Source organism: Diachasmimorpha longicaudata, chromosome 2, assembly GCF_034640455.1.
Source record: "Diachasmimorpha longicaudata isolate KC_UGA_2023 chromosome 2, iyDiaLong2, whole genome shotgun sequence".
Classification (NCBI taxonomy): domain Eukaryota; kingdom Metazoa; phylum Arthropoda; class Insecta; order Hymenoptera; family Braconidae; genus Diachasmimorpha; species Diachasmimorpha longicaudata.
In genome coordinates this window covers 9,937,473-9,951,394 of record NC_087226.1, presented here as the reverse complement: position 1 = coordinate 9,951,394, position 13,922 = coordinate 9,937,473, and the positions used below count along the sequence as shown (strand labels likewise).

The 13,922-nt window shown below is 40.3% G+C and overlaps 1 protein-coding gene across 5 annotated transcripts in view; it reads right to left on the bottom strand.

Moving 5' to 3' along the window:
- Window positions 1-13,922, bottom strand: part of LOC135173075 (homeobox protein orthopedia-like) — a 115,321-nt gene that overhangs the window by 77,053 nt on the left and 24,346 nt on the right. The gene's annotated exons all lie outside the window — the stretch shown is intronic.

Sequence of the window (13,922 nt, the reverse complement as noted above, 5' to 3'; positions counted from 1 at the left end):
CAAGGTCGGCAATTCGAGTCGTACCTGTTCAAGCACCTCAATTACTTGGCAGGCACGACTCACCTGAGGACAACTGCCTATCACCCAGCAGCCAACGGCATGGTCGAGCGGTTTCATCGCCAACTCAAGGCAGCTATCAAGTGCCATGAGAACACCACGTGGACGGAGGTACTCCCCACGGTGCTCTTGGGGATCAGAGCGGCCTGGAAGGAAGACCTCCGGGCATCAGCAGCCGACCTGGCATACGGCGAGCCATTACGCCTACCTGGAGAGTTCCTGGCCCCCCGAGCTGTCAGTCACCAAGACGACCCAGCGGACTACGTCAAGGAACTTCGCCAGCACTTAGCCAACCTGCGCCCGGCTAAGGTCAACAGACACGGAGCTCACAAAACCTTTGTGTTCAAAGACCTAGCCACGGCAGAGCAAGTCTTCGTCCGCCATGACGCACCAAAAGGACCTCTCCAGATGCCGTATCAAGGTCCATACAGGGTCATCCGCCGCAGCGCCAAGACGTTCACCATCCACATCAGGGGCAAGGACGTGAACGTCTCCATCGACAGGTTGAAACCAGCTTATGTCATCGCTGACGATGAAGCAGGTCTCCAACAAGCCACCCAGAATTTAGCAACACCCGAGCCGGAAGTACCAGAGCCACCACCACCACCACCAGCAACACCACCAACAACGCGCTCAGGAAGACGCGTCAGGTTCACCAACCACTACCAGGCAGGACAGTAGCATCATCATCGTGATCCAAATCACTGGCAGGGGGGTACTGTGGTGACAGTGTCGCCAGGACACCCCATCAACTCGATGGGAAATTCCCCAACCGAGTCTAGCCCCGGACCTGACCCTCGGAGGCTAATTACCCTCTCGACCATCATCAGTTTGGGGAACACCCCAAACCCTGGTCATCTACAGGCAATAAACCATTATTTAGAGACTGGGGAACTCCCCAGAACCGGCGCATTCCGAACCCTAAACCAGAGATCCAAAGGCGTTCCCTTTCCTACACTTTTTCCTTTATAAGCCCACACTCTTCCCGATCTCTAGACAGTCGTTCCTCTACCTTCCTCGGACACACTACTCCCGATCTACCTTGGACTTACCATTCAGTGTATCTTCGAAGAGGAAATAAAATATTCGACCACCGCACTGGCGTGAATCTCATTCAATCACCTGCTCAATCCCACAGATGGATTCAGGGATGGGACATAGACAGGTGTATTGTGGGACAAAGAGAGAGGGATAGTATAGAAGGGGATGGGGTGTATTTCGCTTCCGGTACCAGAGTGGCCCGCATTTGATTTTATGCAGTACGCATTCAGGGCGGTTTCCGCGTACGTTAATTATCACTGACCACCTACAGGGCCCATTACGTTCCCAATCGACCCCTTAATCGACGCATGATTGGTGTACTAATTGATTGCTACTCTGTAATTATAACAGTGCACTAGTTGTGGAAATGATATCGCGAGAGGGAGGAAACGGGTGAAATTCAGGGTGAGTGGAGCTCGCGGAGTGAAAATTTTACGGTTCACTGTTCTTGAATGAAATTCTTAACAGTCTGGAATTCATATTTATTCGCTATGAGTGCAATTAGAATCAATAATGTTTTCTAAATAATAGTAATAGTATATAGTCAGTTTTCAACGTCTCAAACAATGTTAATTACGGATAATTCATGAACAATCAATGTTGGAAAATCATAATTTGTGCTAAAACATCATATAATTGATTATTTTCGTAAATGAAAAATATTTAGATTCTTTCGTCAACTTCGTCTCGATAAGAGCCACATCATAAAGGTAAGTTACCCTCAAATACTAAGGAATCCCTAATTAAAAAGGAGGGATGGTTCTCGATGAAATGATTCTCTGAATCACTTCGGGACCTACGACACCTCAATAAAATCAAAATTTTTCTGTTATCAATATAAAATACTTTATCATTTCAGATTTTTAATATTGTCACGTATTTGATCGTTCATGCATTGAAAATTAAAATAATTTTCACACTTTGATGTTTAATTTATCAACAAATGAAGAGGAATTCCTTCATATCCATCGATAAATTACCCTCAACCCCTAGTCAACCCCGAGCACCGAGCACTGGTGGTGGAACACGTGCTGCCACACGAAGGGGCGGCCGAAAAGCTCCAAAACCCCCAAATTACCCCTGCCGATAGTCGTTACCCCTTGAGACACCTGCATAACCTCGACGGATAACATAGACTGTCAAATAGCGGATAAATTCCAAAAATAGAAGTGCAAAAAACGAGTGATTAAAAAATTGTAAATTAGGGAATCAATTGAATATTGGGAATTGGGATTTTTCTATCAATTCATCAGCTAGGAATTAATAGAATGTATTCCCTACATTTCCACCAAACCCAATTCCCTTCTCGAATGGCAATTTCATCACCGAAAATATCAAACAACTACCAATAATTCAACGATAATCAAATAATCGTTAATATATCCAAAATGATATAATGAAATTTCACGCTGAGTACAAAAACGGGGAACGTTGAAACGTATAAATTGAATTGTTGAGGGAGAGAGTCAGCGTCAAATTGTTCGGTGCTCCCCTTCGACGCACATGTCATATGTTTTATCATCGTAATTTAAGGACCTATTCAGTAAATCATTTTCGTTAATACTATTTGCAAAAAATTATTGGTCAACTAAATTTTTGAATATGCCAGCACATGTTCATTCGCCTTCACTCGAATAACAATGAACGCTATCGACAAAAAATTTTAAAAACCAGTCGTAATCATTCCAAAATACGAAGAGAAAAACTCAATGATTTTTTTAAATATGAAAATCAGTAGAAATTACCGTATCGCTTAGCAAAATTTATTGGTTACTTGGTACAAATAATTGAATCGTTTGAGAAGAAGTGCTAAACACTTGTAATTAGTAATTTTTCTCGAGCGACTCGATATCTGTTCCTAACACCTGCGCAATATTTATTGAATACTTTTTCAAACGATTCCATTACAGTATCGAAAAGCCACTGACATGTCCCAAAAAATCAAACCTCCCCTCGCCCAAAATCCAACCAACAATATGTAAATCCCCCACATCGTCCTCGAAAGCACTTTCATCCAACTCCAAACAGCCATTCGCAGTACGTGATAATCGAAAGGGCGACAGACATTAGCGTCTCATCTCCATCGGTTCATTCATCCAACCTCGAGGCATATTCCAACGACATAAACAAGAATAAAATACACCCACACACCCTCCCCATACGTTCAACAAACCTGTGCCATGAAACCCAGGAGGCAATGCATATTCAAAATTCACCCGGAGGGGGCATCCAGGTTTGTCCCTTGTTTTTGAGCCTTCACTCGAAACGTTGCACACACAACTGTATACGAGTTCCAGAAAATTTGGTTACTTCATTTGAGGATCTCCCCCTCTCGCATATAACCGCTGTGTTTTAACCCGTTCGCTCAGTGTATGTCCGGCGTTATGAATTTTAATAGCTTTACTCCGGGTTTTAGAGTGTGAGTGAGACCCCAGTGGTGTAGGGGATGAGTTGGATGGTTGGTGGGAGGGAGGGAGGGATGAAGTGTGTGAGAAAGAGAGAGAAATATGAGGCACGATGGGACGGGCTAAAATAGAAATAAAAAGAGTGATAGAATGAGTAATCCGCAAACAAGTGCAAAAATGGCGGACGTTGTGTATTTTTTTTTTTATCGTCAAATTGTCGATAGATTAGTTTAAAGCTAAAAAAAAAATATTGAGCGTGTGTGGGAGTTTGGGAAAATGGTGATGTGGCACGGAGATAAAAAAAAATATATAGTGGAAGGGGGAGAGGGGTGAGGGAGGGTGAGGGGTTTGTCCTCGCGAATGCGTCGCGAACATTTTTCACTCAGAGCCGACAAATTCGTTGCTGGCACATGCTGGGGTCCAACGGTTGACCATATAGAGCTGTCCTCTTTGGTCTTTCTCTCCCTCACTCTTTGGGGTTAAAGCCTCTGGACGGAAAACGCGTTCACGCCATGTCGTGTCTCGTTCATTCTCAAAACGACTAAACGATGTTTTTGGTATGGGATGTTGATTTTTTTTTTTTTATTGTTCTTTTCTTCTAACTTTAGGTGATTTTTATTGAATTGAGAGACGAAATTGATGGACGATGAATTGGGGAGGAAGGGGATGGAGAAAATTGGTGAACGTGAAGAAGTCGATTTTGGGGAATTTCGTGGAAGATTTGGGGTTGAGGTGGAGAGAAATGGAGAAAATTCCGATGAAAAAATTCAACAAAATTATCCTCAAATCTCCAATGAAACCTGCATTACATTATTCTTCATCCCTTAACGGAATTAAATATCGCACTCCTGAAAATCTCTGGGAAATTTTGTACCGCAATTCCACTATTTCCCTAACATGATAATTTCTAATGAATTAAAACCCTAAAAAACCCATAGCAATAGCAAAAAAATATGGTTGAAGTATCAGCTTTTCAACGAAGACATTCCTTCCCTGAAAAACCTCCTCTAAATGCATTAGATTCGTTTCTCTCACTTTTTTTTCAACCACTCATCGTCGCGTCGGTAAAACTTCAAGCGTCTTTGGCCGCGATTTCACTCAAGAGGGTCTCATTTCTCGTTAAGCCGGTGACAATGTGACAAATGAACCGAATTTGCGAAACTCCTGAAAATCCCTTGTACCGCTATATCTCTCATTCTTACCCGTCTTGTATATGTATACGATCTGGTAAGAGAAGGCAAGAGACATTTCTTCTCCTATTTTTCCCCTTCAAGCGTTTGAATGGCATCAGTTGTCATGGTGTTGGCCGCCTCAGGCGTTAGAACTAACACCATTCACTGTGTCAAGTGGAAAAAAAAGAGGTTTGCGCTTTGGACAGGTATCTTCGGGGGATATACTGAGAGATATTTCAATGGTCATTTCAATTACAAGGGAATTTTCAATAAATAATCATTACCTTATTTCCCACCCCTAAAATCGATTTCTGGTCAAATTCATAATATTAATAAATTTCTTACCAATCAGAGGCGCATAATTGGTCCAGTAATTATCAATCTCCTTCCAAAAGTGCGCCCTCTAATTTTTCTTTATTTAAAAAACATTTTGTGAATACTCAGAATCGCGATTGAAATTCCCCAGTAAAGTTTAAATAATAAAATCATTGTAAAACTCTCCAGAAACTTCGGAGTCACATGGAAGCTCTAATGTTTATGCAAAAATATAAAACATAATTTTACTGCGATATTCTCACCTCAGGAAACCGTTCCTGATTTATTAAACAATTCTTTTTTTCCCACTAGATGTTCAATGGCGCCTAAGAAAGCCCCCGGATGAAAGAAATTAACGAGTATCATTGTCCCCCAACCCCTAAAATTGATTTCCAAATGCCCCGGAATGATAGATATAAATAGCCTGCATAACGCCCATGTTATTCGTGCTAATAAACGAGCATTATGTCGAATTCATTCAATGAACGACAGTATTACGGACGATGCGCAATGATGGCAAAGGGATCAAAGTTAACCAGTAAGAATTCGATGGGCTGTGAATGATGCTGGGAGTTGAGAGGGCATCCGACTATAGCAGTGTATATCTAGGTGCACTGAGGACGGCACGTGCCGACATCACGTGTCGATGTCGCGTGCCCCAAACGCCTCGTTTCACCAAGAAGACATTTTATTTAATTAGCCCATTTGAAACATTAATTTCCACCAATTTCCTCGTAAAACCATATTGAATACGGTGGCCATTTTTATATACATATAGATATCAAAATTCTATAGATATTATACCTCTAACACGACATGTGCAACTAAAATAAGTCAATATATGTTTGACAATAAATAGGCAATTGTTTTTTAATCAAAATTTTCGTGGGAAAATATTTCATTGAATTTGATAAGTTGGATTGAGTATTGGCGATCAACATTACCGTATTGCTGATCAAAATGGTCTTCGAAAAAATATTTTAAATCACAAACAGATATCCTCACACGCAGAGAACATGACACCAAAAAAGGGTAAATTTTGGGACTGAACTAGCCCAATCCTTGGATTCAAAAAGACTGAATCCACGTGTCATAATTCTTCCAATGAATAAATTGTACATCAATACCCAATATCTTGGATCGCACAACATGATGAATCATCACACCATTTTCAGTAAAAAAAAAAAACTGTTGAAATTCATCTGGAAAAGAAATGTACCATTCGCATCGTTCATTGAAGTGACATTTTCAAATGATTTTGATATTGGTTGTAATGTACTCTCAACTTGTAAAACCCCTCAGGTATATGTAATGCACATACGATATCCATCTAAAGCCCCTATAGACACCGGCGTAGAGTCGGCTTGCCGCGCAAAGTTCCATTCACGCATATACACCGGTTTCTCTCCTCACCAAACAGATTGCCAGGTTGAGTCGAATATATTGAAATAATCTCGGTAAATACGACAAGTTCGGTTATGAAATTTGCCGAAGGGCTTGTGAGCGTTCTCTACCTCTTCCCTCTAAAACCCCTCACCATCGATGCTCGTCGTATACTCGTTCTACTCTGTCTCCATTCCTCTCCCCCCCCCCAACCTCCTGCAGCCCCTTTGCAGTCTCTTTCACTCGCTACCACTGGTAGTTCCGTCTCCCCGATCTGCTTCCCAGTGAATATTTGCTCAAAATCGGTTCAATAGCAAGTTGGATACTCGCTTAAGGTTTCCCTTATACGTTTTCCCTCCCTCTACGTCATTCTCGCTCCTTCAACCGCTGAATTGAACTTTGTCTATCCTTCAACACTATTCTCCATTTCCATTGAATGATACTTAATGTTTATATTAGGTGCAGATGAGAGATTTGTCAGCGAGTTGAAGGGGTAGTTTTGTTTGACATGATGGTCAATTTGGTGGAAGGGGATCTCTTGATATTTACTTCACTACATTTGTGGGTGATTTTTATTCATATTTCCGGGCGCTTTATTTTATTTTTTTACTTATTTTTTACTCAATTTCGCGTATTCGTTTCAAATACGCGGTTGAAATAAAGAAAAAAATAAAGATATTAATTTGTTTTCAATGGAAAAAAAATGGTTGAAAATATATGGGATTTTGTTATTTCCAATCTAACTATTTGAGTAAATCAATAGTTCACTGTTGACTTTAGTCGAATATTTCCACAAAAATATGTCGAAGTACATTTTTCTCCAACTTTAAATTAATGAAAAAATTCATGCTCACAGCCGCACAGGTACTGTAAATTTCATTGAAATTTAAGTCATATCTAAACTTTTATAGATTCCCCTTCCTCCTAAATGGAACCATAACGATGACCTATGATTTTTTCTTTAAAATCCCTCACGCGATCGTCTACAAATTTCCAATTTCTCTAAATACCACAACACCAAATTGTCCCTCCATTACCCGTAAAATCGATAATTCACCCCCTTAATAATGATAGATACCCCGTACCATGTCCATCCCATTAGCAATAGACGCAATACCCCGGTGAATTAAAAAACGTGTGATACACACGTGGACTGAGACCACCGTAGAACCTGATGATGGTTCAACCGAAAAACGAGGAATCGAGACCTTTGATACGACCAAAAAAAAAATGGGGAGCGAGGACAATTAAACGCTAAACTACCCCTCAAGGGCATCGTTCATCCCTCCACTTCTCTTCCCTTAGCTTCTAATGCGCTCTTTATGGCGACTTAATGCCCCCTAATATTGCATTGTCGACCCTTGTTTATACCAGTCCAGCGCTTTCCATTTCTGTTTTGCCACACTGTTTACCTTTGTCAATCGTTTTTTTCATTTATCTCTTTTATGTTCAGTTAATGAGATTCTTGGGGACAGTTAATACATCGTCTGAACGCCACAAGATGCATTTATCGAGTTCAGAAGGAATTTTTTTGCTTATCGATAGCTCTGTTTGCATCGTCGAAGGGGGAAAAAAAATTCTACAGTTCAAGAAAGACTGGATTAATGTAAACCAATGAATTCAATTGAATATTTTTCTTTTAATCCGCTTTAATGAAGTACATAAAACTTTCTTCAATCGCATGACAGAAATTTTTCTTGAAAAATTCTCGTAGCAGGAGATAAAAAGAAGCGCAAAGTCGTAGCCAGGAATTAAGTCTTCGCTCTTGTGCACATTTCGCTCCCAAATTAATACCGAAATAATACGTTTTGATCATTTTTATTAAATATTCTCCTCCGTGTAATTCAATAGCGTCATTCAGTAACAGTTACCTAGCCTTCTTAATAACACCAACCCAATTCTTCTATCAGTACACAGAATATTTGACACTGTGAGAGCCACTGGAATGGGGCCTCTTCATGGGAAAAGACTCGTTCGTATTTGCTGTAGAGATTTGACGGAGGAATAATGCAATGCAGGCAGCTCTATTGAGGCGTTTCTAATATATCTGTCATCGTATTGGGATGTTTGGTCAAGCCCCGAGGCTCGGAACTTGATTAAATTACTAAGTTAAGGATTAACCCTTACTATTTAATTCATCTACTGAGCATATTCCACTATTGGATAAAAAAATTCAACCTAATTCACTTTTTATTAATTCCATCTCTGTCCCTACTTCAAAAAATTTAAAATCTAAATCAAATCATCGCAATCTGAGGACAAGACAATTTTACTCATCAAATTCTTGCTGAGATGAATTAAAAGCGGTTTTTCAAATTAGAATTTTGGACATTTTTTTGGTCCAAAATAAATATTATCAACCAAAATACATTTTTTTTCTGAGTGTAAATTCTACAAATACATTCGCAATATTCCACCACCTGATCCATTCAATCTCACCAGAGTTTGAACCTTAATAACATCTGGAGTTGATCGATATTTCATCATGTGCTAATCAGATCCCAATATCTCAATTACCATCCTCAGGTTTGTGGTCCTGAGATAAATGGCAGCGAAGACAGGAGCCATAAGAGGGGGTTATAGATCGTGGCGTTTGTTTGCAGTTGCGATTACAAAGCTTGCGCCCCTCTTCCCCCACCCCCCCACCCCACCCCCTTCCTCACCCCGCCCATTGTCTGGACAGCAACCCCTAAGCTCCGTAGCAGCTTAACTTTTCATTCTCCCGTAAATTGCTCGGTTTTCAGTGTATCGCGTATGCGCATAACCACCGACGCGCAAATCATTCAGCTCGCGAGAGAGTTTCACGGGGTGTAAATCGAATGAAACAATGGCATGGCCCTACCCTCTTGTTCGATCTCCCTCTTCATCCCCCTCGCGCTCTGCGCGGCTCCACTTGACAGTTTTTTTTTTCCTTCGTTGCGTCTCTGTCTCACGGGGTGAGTTTGGTTGGGGTCTTGTGAGGGGGTTTGGGTTTATTATTACATTTAGTAATAAAGCCGACATTGCACGATCGCCGATCTATCGTTGCAGGTGAATTAACCACCAATCGTCAAGTGGTTTTTCATGGGAATTACCTGATTTTTACGCGAAAATAATTCTGATTTTTATTGAAATAAACTGTGAATTTGGAGGAACGATAAACTATACGCGATAAATCGTCCATTTTGTTTCTTTTTTTTTTTCAAAAGCAACGTCGTGAAAACTAGGTACGCTTAATCGCTGTGAAAAATAAAACCTGCCATCAGTCCATCAGATATCAGCCCCATCCACTGACGTGCTTTTGTCCCAAAATCAAACGGAAAACTATACCTGTCAGATTGACGAGCGAAGGCTATGGATGAGAAGAAGCCGAGTCGTAATATCCGTTTTGGCTTTTCTCATCGAGAAATTGGAAAACGAAGCGATCCGTTCAACTTTTTCATGGATTCTACCTTCTGGTTCATTGTTTTTTTTATTCTGGGATTACGCCACTTGCCATCGATACTCATCGATTTGTCGGGGATTGTCGAGGTATCGCGATATTTTTTCTCGCAATATGGACGCATTGAATTCGTTCAATTTTTACATACCCCCGGTTTTTTTTTGCGAATAATGATTCATGAAGGTTCAAACTGAAGATTCATTTCTATTTCCCTTCAAAGTCACTGACTAAAGTGCCCAATTTCCCGAGGAGATTTTATTCAATCAATTAAATTTCAATTTGAATTAAAATCTTTGTATCGAGAGCTGAAGTAAACACAAAAAATTGTCTTCCCTCGATTAAAAATTTTCCAATTCTTTACAACAAATATTGCTCAAAAAAATTAATTATTCCAGTTGCCACTGCCCTGATTCAGCCCAACCCTTCACTTTTCCACCCAAAAAAAAAAATGTCAAACGGAAATTCAAAATTTCCGCATTGAAAAATCTCTCCGGGTCAACCCAACCAAATAAACAGTTACAAATTTCATCCCTCCCGGTTTCAAATTCACTCGCTAAAGTACCCAGTACCTCCACAATGGAAGATACTTCTGTGGGCAAACATCTCATTTTTTTCTTCCGTTGAATCGAGGGGATTTTCAAAGGACAATAAAAATTGCAGGAATAATATGCCGAGTGTTCGCATCTGCCGGTGGCTGACAGCGGGAGGTCCTGTAGATTGGCTAGAGTGGCCCTACCTCACTATAAAGGATCAAGAATCGAGAGTATCCGCCCAGTGGCGTGCGCAGTAAACACTCACATCCCCGACAACTTGAGTTTCCTGCTTTCTTCAGGCCACTCGAGGTTTAGGCTCGGATAGGCTCATTATGCGGTTAGACGATACCATTAGCGTTTATGCGCGGAGCCAATTGAAGGTGGCAACCAGTAATACCCATACCATTGGCCAATGGGCCCGAGGTGTCGCTGGAGATGGGAAATAAAAAAAAAATATGAGAGTAGACGAGGCGCAAGTAATCGCGTAACTGAGACCCTTTGTCGGTGGCATTCAGGGTGAGAAACAGGGACAGACGTTGCGTTCAAGGTTCTTCATTCGCCTTCACATTTTGACTGACTCTATGCTCTCTCCCTCCCTCTCTCTCTCTCTCTCTCTCTCTCTCTCTCTCTCTTTGCCCCATAATTACCCGACGAAAATCCCCTTAAACTGCCATTAAACCGACGCCACCAAACATTAAACGAGGAGGGGAGGGGACTTGGTTTTTTGACAAATGCATAACTGAAGCTAAATGGATACTGGAGTAGAGTGACTGTGGTCTTGGAATTTCCCTCTTTTTTCGGCGGGGTATGCAAAGAGGTGGATGAAAAAATACAAGTTTCATTACACTTTACGCTTTGTCGTAGCTTTTTTTTTAATCCACTCGAGGGGGTGAACTTGGGGAATTTTTTAATGCATTTTCTGAAAGGTTAAGCGTGATTATTGTCGCTTTTTGGATATATTTTTAAGGTGAACTGCAGACGATTTAAACTCTCACGTAATAAGATTCAAAAATTAATTCTACTGTGATTGAATCACATGGGAATTTCAAAATTCCAAAAAACTTTTCATTCTTGATGACCGAATATTTTGTTTTTTTGTCAATTAAAAATGTTTTCATTCTTGAAAATGAATGCAGATATTTCCAGTATCTTGATGAACCTTTCGAAGGCATTTTAGATAAGCCTGGGACAAAAAAAATAGCAATGAAAAGCCCGACAAGGGCCTTGACAACGGCATTTACATGATGCATTGCCGTAGATGTCCAGTATTCAATAAACATTGAATGTGTGTTAGACACCAGGCACGACAGATCCCCGACACTGGGATGCATGCACACGCATGCCTTGACGCACCTTTCATCAAGCGGTAAACGCCTCTTCCCTCTTGCCCCCTCAACCCCCCCGTCAATTCAGATTCAATCGATCACGTATGAAAAAGGTTCCAAGCCCTATGGCATTGGTGTACCAGTGTAGCCCCGATACGTATCCAGATATATATCGGATGCTTTGATCTCGCTCATTCAGGACATTATCTATTATACATTACCAACAACCCGGATAGCAATAAATCGCTCAATTTCAGTTCAATTTGTCGGTTTTAACTCCAGTGTAATTTACGTTTCATTTCTGAATGCAACGAATTTCTGGAAATCGTTCAGAAATATATCACTAAATAGTTTGTAAACGTATAGTGTAAATGACCATTGAAAATTCGTAATACGATTAAATGATTAATGAATCAAATTTTAATTTTTTAAGTGAATAAATTTTTTAATTCATTGAAGAAGAAATTCATTAACGAGTTTTAAAATCTTAAATTGATTCATACACCGCAAGAAATATTAATATTAATTGAAATATAAAATTTTTTGACAAAACATTTTTTTTTCTCAGTGCAAAACCATTCCAACATCACAAAAGACATATCTCGTGAGAATAAGAACTCACTTTCGCACGTTGTTAAGTTAACTGTACAGTTATGCTTAAAAATTAGTGTCATTATAATAAGCATAAGCTGGTACCCTATTCCCAAATGGACCATTGCCAGAGTGTACACACTTCATTAAGGCTATTAGAGAGCATCAGGGCATTAAGGGGTCGACTGGGTGAGCGCGTCGATGCCTAAAACACGGTTCGTACCAATAAGAACGTCTCTCCATACAATAACCCACGGGGTTATGGTGTATTCAAGGGCCCTGTGTGCCTCATGTCTTCGATTCTTCGGGGGATAGAGAAAAAAAAAAAAAAAAAAAGTCCACCGAGTGCTCGGTGGTTTCCCGTAACTGATATGTCCCTGCAGAGCGATTAAGGGGATTCGAAAATAGCGAATATACCGAGCACTTTAAGAGCTGAATGATCACCCTTTACAGCGTAACTGGGTGGGAGCCATGACAAGGGGGAATGTTCAATGAACGGATTAAAAACATCAATTTTGGAGTAATTACCATTTTATAATTTAGGTAATTGGTTTGTTCGAATGGAAAAATTCCGGGGATTAAATAGGGGAGAGGGGTGAGGGGGTAACCGGAATGACATAGACAGTAGAACTTAACATCACAACAAGGAGAGAAAAAAAAATATCCAGAATCTCAGGGTGAAAATACAGGGAAAAATTGCCGTACCTGTTAAAGTGGATACAATTATCTACACAGAGAGGAATTTAAAAAAAAAATTCTGGTACAAGTTTTTTTCACAATCGAAGAATTGGAATTTTTTCTATTTGTACCAGAATTTTTACAGAAAATATCTCTCTGTGTGGGTAATTTTCATATCACTCCTTAAAAATTCATCCCTCCTCGAGATAAACCCTTCAAGAGACCATCCCCACGGCTCATAATCTTAACGAGAAAATCCTCATAAATGACAGCAATTGTAAAAACTGAAGTCACTTCTAATTGATGTCATTCACCACTCGTGCATCATCAAGTCTCACTTCACAGTACGTGATACCCCCTGCAATGCCATTCACTCCGTTAAATTCCGGTCGCGACTTTTATTCCCGCACACGTCAAGGTAAAAAAAAAAATGCGAAATGCAGAAATGCTCCTGAAAAGGAAAAAAAAAACGAAGGGGTAGAAGACGAAGAAATCGTGAGAGTTATGTCCAAATGGAAAAAAGGGGGTGAGTGGACGTATAAAGTGAGCATATTACTATTGAGAATAAAGACGGGTGGGGATTGACTTGGGGGGAGAAATGAAACTCTTCGCGCGGGGGCAGTGGTAAAACGCGAAGAGGGGGTGAGGGGGTGCAAATGGGGTGGTTACAATGGGCACTAATGGATCTCAAGCCGCCGCGAGAGGCGCTGCTTTTAATCTAATTGTCCTTTCGCATAGACGACGATCTCGAACCAGTGGTTGTCAGCAGGATAATTCAAACATTTCCATTAAAAAAACTATACAACAACGGGATGAAAGTTGGATCAAAACTATGGAATTAGTTATTGTGAAAATTTTCGTGTGCTGATTTAAGAAATACTTCTACCGAGGAAATATTTCCTCGAGAAAAAGGAAAATAAAATTGAAAAATAATCAGAGGGTTCATTCAAGGTTATATCTACAATAATCATCCCATAACTCTCATTTAAAACATTAATTTA